Source organism: Monodon monoceros, unplaced genomic scaffold, assembly GCF_005190385.1.
Source record: "Monodon monoceros isolate NGI ecotype Baffin Bay Population unplaced genomic scaffold, NGI_Narwhal_1 Super_Scaffold_20, whole genome shotgun sequence".
Taxonomy (NCBI): domain Eukaryota; kingdom Metazoa; phylum Chordata; class Mammalia; order Artiodactyla; family Monodontidae; genus Monodon; species Monodon monoceros.
Genome location: NW_021703777.1, coordinates 33,474,324 through 33,482,045, shown reverse-complemented (window position 1 = coordinate 33,482,045; position 7,722 = coordinate 33,474,324). Strand labels below are relative to the sequence as shown.

Genomic DNA, 7,722 nt, shown 5'->3' with positions numbered 1-7,722 from the left:
ATTACTAGAAAATTTTCCTTCTCTTCTTGGGAGCCAAAGGAGGACACCTGCCCTCTCTCATTTTATCCACTTCATCTCTCTAAGCCTCAATATCTCCATATGTAAAATGTGGGAATTCAAGGCCTTTCAAAAGTTACGTCTGAATGAATGAATGAGTTCCTTGGATTAGAAAACTGAAGCCTCTTGAGAGGCCTGGTCCTGTGATCATGGAAGGTCCATTTCAGGTTTCAGGGAAAAGCTAGAGCACTATCGGAACGGGTCCTGTGTGCCTGGGGGTGGCGTGGCACATGGCATCATGAGACCGCGTTACAGGCACCAGGAAAGAAGAGACCATCCTGGAGAAGTGGATCCGAATGTGGGGGCTGGTAGCATGGGCAGAGAAAACCCAAAGCAAACTTTACCATGTTGCTTTATCTGGGACTATCACCTAAATCTATCATTTGGCATACACATAATGGGAAAATACAGATAGCCACACAATGTCAGGAGGTTTCTAAAATTTTGATAAACTTGATATAAGTATTACAAGAAGAAATATATATTCAATGAATGTTTAAAGGTATTAAAATGCTCAAAGGCCAAAGGGGTATGAGTACAACACAATCCATGTAGCTTAGCACACATTGCCAAGTTCAGAAGGGCTAACCAATGAATATTATAATTGAGCTGGTGATAAGAAAGCAAGGGATTCTTAGAGCTGTAACTGTAAAAATATGTACATTTACCCATTCCAGTCCCTGCTGGTGCAATTTCTCTTGAAAAAATTTTCACTGCTGCCTTCTGTTTGTGACGTACTGAAAGCCAAAGGACTACTTCTCAAGGACTCTATTAACAAAGAGTAGAAATTAACAAATGCATAGCTCAAAATAAGGCACAAATCTGTGTCTGCATAGCATGAAAGATTTTTTTCTGGACCATATAAATATCTCTAGTTTGCATGATTGCTATAAGGAGTTTACTATTATGTTTTCCTGATTATGCCATGCATATCCACAAAAATAAACATCCTATTAAAAATAGGGACTTCCCTGGTGGTCCACTGGTTAAGACTTAGCCTTCCAATGCAGGGGTTGCAGGTTCGATCGCTGGTCAGGGAACTAAGATTGCACATGACTTGCGACCAAAGCATAAAACAGAAGCAATATTATAACAAATTCAATAAAGACTTTTAAAATGGTCCACATCAAAAAAAATCTTTAAAAAAATAGATAACTCTGAGTCTCCATAAATTAATAACAATTAATTTTATCTTAAGAATACAGCTTGAGGACTTCCCTGGTGGTGCAGTGGTTAAGAATCTTCCTGCCAATACAGGGTCATGGGTTCGAGCCCTGGTCCAGGAAGATCCCACATGCCGCGAAGCAACTCAGCCCATGCCCATGCGCCACAACTACTGAGCCTGCACTCTAGAGCCCGCGAGCCACAACTACTGAGCCCAAGCACCACAACTACTGAAGCCCACATGCCTAGAGCCCCTGCTCTGTAACAAGAGAAGCCACCGCAATGAGAAGTCCGCAATGAAAAGTAGCCCCTACGCGCAGCAACTAGAGAAAGCCCACATGCACCAATGAAGACCCAACACAGCCAAAAAAAAAAAACCAAAAAAAAACAAAGAATACAACTTGACACATGGTAATAACAGCTTGGAAAAATTGCTAAAATTGCATTTGTAAAATTCCTTTTTTTTCATTTTTCCTCTATTATTTCGTTGATACTGATTACTTTCTTTATATGACAGGTGATTTTAAATTGTATGTGTGTAACTGCTATAGCTCAGTTTCTCCTAAGAATATTTACAACATAGATGATCTATAGTCACTGGATAGATTATTACAGAATGAATCAATTATCCTACTTTGAAACAGAATTATAGTTTATAAGTATGTAAATAAAAGTGCCTTATTTGAAAATTTTAAGAATTCAACAATCACCTTCTTTGAAAAGTGTGGTCATTTGGAAGGTCACTAAAAGGGAGTGGAAGTCTGAGACTAGTTCTGCCTCTTCTTCCAAAGACCTGCTTGTCTTTAATCAAGTCAGTTTACTTTTCCATAACATAATTTTCCTTTTTAGTAAAATGCAGATCATATCAGCTTCCTAACTACTGCATAGAGCTATTATGATGAAAATAAATGGCACCAGATGTGAAACATTGCTTCAAGTACAAATATGAGATATAATTATTTTAATAAGACCAGTAATTAAACTTCTACTTTTCCCATTACGTTTACTGTCAATCTCTCTGTCTAAAACCAACTTAATGACTCTATTTGACAATTTAATTATGTGACTAAATGTAGGTTCATGGGCACATCAAGAAAAATAGACATAGGCACTGTTTTCCAGCACCTTTTAATAAAGAGCAACTTCCAAACAACAAATTAAAAGTTGGCTTTCACAATAACCTTTCATTTTCAGTTCTACATTCAATAGTTCTTATTCAGTGAATTAAATATGGTAATTAAGCCACCGGGAAACTAACAGAGCACACATTTCCATGAATAGTGAAATATCTACACTTTGACACCTGGTTCCTGTTTCTGGGTTTTATCAAGCTTCTAAAATTTCCTATATAACTCTAAATGGACCCTAGTTTATGTCCTGACCTTACCACATACTAGTCGTACAAAATAAAACACAGGAGTTTTTGGCATTTGCAGGGTTTTATAAAATGAAATGAATAACAGACTGCAAAAATTATGAAACCAAGGATTCTTTCTCTAAAAAGTGTTATTGAAATAAAATATTTAGTTAATATCTTGTTGAGCTTACTATTTCATACAGAAGGGAAAATTTCTAAATAGAAAAGAATCTCAAAATTTGAACAGAGATTTGAGTTATTTAATATATCTAAGACTATGAATAACAATATTATTTTTCTCTTCTAAAATTTAATAAATTATCATTTTATGTTATTCAAGCCTTAATAATTCAGTCACAAAGGTCTTAGGTCTTTTTAATTCACTCCACACTAAAATAAAACTCTTGCTCTTGATGGTTAAAAGTGCAGATGCCAGAACTAGACTGTAGGGGGTGCAAATCTGGTCCTGTCCCTCAGTAGCTGTTTGATCACAGACAAATTATTCAACCTCTGTGTGCCTGAGTTTCCTCATTTATAAAATGGACGTATTAATACTAACAGATCTACCTGAAAAGGTTGTGAGAGCTAAAGGACAACACAAGTGAAGCACTCAGAACACTGCCTGACACTTAGCAACCCCTCAGTTAGTGTTGTTACTGTTACTATTGTCACTGCTGTTTCCCATACATTTTCCCATCTTTGATTAACACAAGTGAAAGCAATCACTATAAACCAGAATATCTACAAATACTCTGGGATAAATAAGATGGTCAAACCATTGTGAATATGACTACTGGGGTTAAAAAGTCCTAAAAAGGGTTAACGATGTGAACAGAAAGTTTATATAAGACACATCTGTAATAATGCTGCTAGGAATAAACATATGGATACAGAAAAAACTACCTAGACAAGGTCAAATTAATTAACCATAATTTAATGACATTGATCATATTTCATTTTATTTAATTTAGCTATCCATATTTTTTAAAATAACCTCAACATATCTTGGATTAAATTAGATTAATGAAATTGATTTCCAGTGGGTGGTTACAATAGATTTTGACATACTTTATATGTTGAATTTTTTTAATATAAACAAATACTTAATTCTAAATCACTGATCTGTTTTCTAGTCAAGAGTAGAAAATTTCCAGCAAGAATGGAAAAAAATACTTCTGTTTTTACTGCTAAAGAACAAACAACATATATTAAGAACAAGTTAGAAGTTAAAATTTTTAAATTCATAACTCTAAAAACTTTTGAAGAAAACCATATACATGACACCCAAGAGCCTAAACGTAACTCAGATATTAAAGGTGGAACAAGAAAGGAAGGGAATGGAATTGGGGTAAGTTTTGCCATAGGCAAATAGAATATTCAAATAGAATAATAAGCTTGTTATAAAACTACAGATTTAAAAAAAAAATACACGCTGTAAAATAGAAGTAACCCAAAATTCATTACCCATTAAACCTTAGCTAGGCTGGGCTTTACAGTAAATACTTTCATACATAACTGAGTAAGAATACAGTAAGTCCCCTACATACAAACGAGTTCCATTCCCATTCTGAGAGCATGTCCGTATGTCCAATTTGTTTGTAAGTCCAACAAAGTTAGTCTAGGTACCCAACTAACACCATTGGCTATATAGGTTTATAATACTGTACTGTAATAGGTTTATAATACTTTTTACACAAATAATACATAGAAAACAAACACAAAAAATAAAGAAAACATTTTTAATCTTACAGTACAGTACCTTGAAAAGTACAGTAGTAACAGCTACCTCACCGCTGCTTTTACGCTTGCTTCCAGACATCCTAGGCTTGAAATAAAGATACTGTACCACTGTACACTATACAGTACTGTACAGTAAAGTACACAAAAGCACAACTACTATAGAGGATGCACGCACATGACAATGTACGCCAGACATGTGAACTAACTTCTGTGATTGGACACGTGAACGCACATTAGCATCTTCCAAAGTTCGCAACTTGGAGGTTCACATGTAGGGGGCTTATTGTATTTCAACCCACTAATATGCACTGCAATGAGAAATCTGTTCTACTTACTCCATTTAAATTTGCTTTAGCTTGTGCTCCGTATGTTTCCTCAAATCCTAAAATCTGAACACGAACCTCACTGTAATCTTCCAAGCCAGTTTCTTCAAACATGAGTCGAGTTCTCCAGCAAAGTAAATACGATTAAAAAATATTCATGAATTTATGGTAGATCAATTCCAACAATCCCTTAATTTTGGTTAGTCATCCATTTTGGATGTCAATAACAATTACGGTGAAAGCAGGGCAATCTAGGGCATTTAAGGCCATCAGGCACTCCTGAATGTAGTTTTAGCTTCAAACCACAGCATTTGATGTTATAGCCTCAATGTCCTTATTTTCTAAACAGACTAAAATTGAAGATTTCTCCTTTGACCCAATAATTATATGTACAAGTACTTTTTATATTTCTAAGGTATTAGAGTTTTGGGTTTTGCTTAAAGTTGAATTATTAATTTGTTGTATCACATATGGTCAAAGAATGTGGTCTGTAAAATTTCTACTTTCTGATACAGATTATAATAATCAAGGATGCTTGGAAATAAGGTGCATACTTGTGGGAGAAAATATTCTATCTGTAGCTATTAATTCAACACTGTTATATTATGTTCTAATACTCTATGTTCTTTTTAATCAACTTGATAAATATTAAGATCTGTTGAAATCTTCCACAGCAATTGTACTTCTCTACATTTCTCTTTAGGAATCTAATAGTTCTGACTTAAATATATTAATGCTATGTTATTTATGTACATGACTACATTATCATTATTGTGTAGATACATTTTTAGGCCATTTGAATCCTTTACTATTAATATCATCTCCCCCTACTTTTTTCCATCTCGTTCTCCTCCTCTTCCCTTTCTACCTCCTTGTCCTTCTTCTACTTGCTCCTTGCCTATTCTGATATTTCTAACCCTTGCATTGTTACTGCATCATAACACTTAGTTGGACTTTGATTTTAACCTAAGAGACTTCATCTTCTAATTGGGCAGTTTGTAGCATTTATGTTTATTTGCACAACTATGATTTTGAAATAACTTTTGAGATCTTGTTTTATGCTTTCTGTTTTAATGTTTGCTTTGCTTTCTGACATTTAGAATAGCATTCATTCATTCAACAGTATTTACTGAATACTGTGTGTCAGATATGTTTTCATTGCTTTCACTTTATTTAAGTGCCTAAGAAGGTACTCATCTTTCAGGTTTCTCTGTTCAAACATCACTTAATAAAGCCTTCCTTAATGCTAAATTTAAATTATGTTCCCTGGGAATTCCCTGGTGGTTCAGTGGTTAGGATTCAGCACTTTCACTGCTGTGGCCCAGGTTCAATCCCTGGTCCGGGAACTAAAGATCCCACAAGCCACAAGGCGCGGCCCCCCAAAAAATATGTTCCCTTATTATTCTTTTTCATAACACTCTTTAATATTTCTTCAAAGCATTTTTCAATTCTTTATTTGCAAGTTATTAGTTTAACATCTACCCACATACGAAGCTCCATCAGGATAGCCACCTTGTCTGTCCTGCTCACAAAAATACACCCAGAACCCAGAGTGATTGCCATGTAGTAAGGAACTCAAATGTTAGTTGAAAGAGAGGATTCATTAATTAATTAATAATCTAGGTAGTCTTTAAAATTCAAACTGTAGTTGTCTTTAATTTAAAAACACTTTGAGGGAATTCCCTGGAGGTTCAGTTGATAGGACTCGGCCCTTTCACTGACGAGCCCAGGTTCGATCCCTGGTTGGGGAACTAAGATCCTGCAAGCTGAGCAGCCAAATAAATAAATAAGTAAACAACACTGATTCTATATTGAGTGATGGGATTGTGCACTATTTTCATTCATTTTCCTGTCCATATTTTTTTGTACTTTTAAATGTTTTATGATCATTATTGTTGATAAAGAATAAAATGATTTGATAAGTCCTTCCCTATGAAAGAAGAAATTAGCACTAATTTGTCTATTCCTATCTCTCACCAGTACTTACTTTTTGTTTTTTTTTTCGGTATGCGGGCCTCTCACTGTTGTGGCCTCTCCCATTGCGGAGCACAGGCTCCAGACACGCAGGCTCAGCGACCATGGCTAACGGGCCTAGCCGCTCCGCGGCATGTGGGATCTTCCCAGACCGGGACACGAACCTGTCTGTGTCCCCTGTATTGGCAGGCGGACTCTCAACCACTGCGCCACCAAGGAAGCCCTGCCACCCTTTTTTGTTTATGCTAGTTTGAATTTAGTTTTTGTCTCCTGCAATCAAAAAAGTCCTAACTAGAACACTTGTAAATTAATGAAAAATTAATTTTAAAAACTTTGGTTAACAATTTGCTTTTTTAAAACTGACACCTTATTTTTAGAAACAGCATCACTTTATAGCCTTCAGAGTCCTTGTTAAAGCAATAGGATAAAAGAAAAAAGCACGTATGCCTAAATTTTATGTTTTCTGACATGGACATATGTCGAAAAAGTAACATTATACTTACAGATATACGTTGTTTGTATTAATACTTCAGAACCTACCCTGCAGTCCTTCTCTATGATGCTCTATAATCGTAGTACTACCATACACATCTGTATTTTCAGATAAATAATGATTACCCTAAATTGAAGAAATTCCCTTATTGTAAGTGTGATCATAAGTTTTGGAATCTATATATACCAATTAATCTTAACCAACACCAAGAAACCAAAGATGGTCTGTGGGCTTATTCTCCCACCATGTTTTTTGCCCACTTTCTACAAGAAATTAATACTTTATCCCTAATTAAATTCCCTATGTATTGTACAGAGGCAAATTTATGCACTTCCTCCCTAACTGGGTAACAAAATAATACAGCGAAAAGACCTTATAAGGGGAAGAAGAAGAGACCCCTTTGCTCCTTGAAACTGCACTGCTCCACCTTCAATACCTAAACAGTGGAGAAACAGCATCATTTATTTTAATACAAAACCTGTTCACAACATTTAATGAGAAACTGTTTGTAAAAATGAACTCAGAAATTAAAGAATGGAGAATATTATAAATTCCTCTAAAATGAGTAACAGAACTTATCTTAACTTCCTCTCCGTTTAAATTGCATCACTGAC

General features: G+C 35.2%; 1 non-coding gene across 1 annotated transcript; it reads left to right on the top strand.

Annotated features, from left to right (window-relative positions):
* Positions 1-5,915: 5,915 nt before the first annotated feature.
* TRNAE-UUC lies at positions 5,916-5,987 on the top strand. The gene has a single exon. It is a non-coding gene; the product is annotated as a tRNA-Glu (tRNA).
* Positions 5,988-7,722: the final 1,735 nt, after the last annotated feature.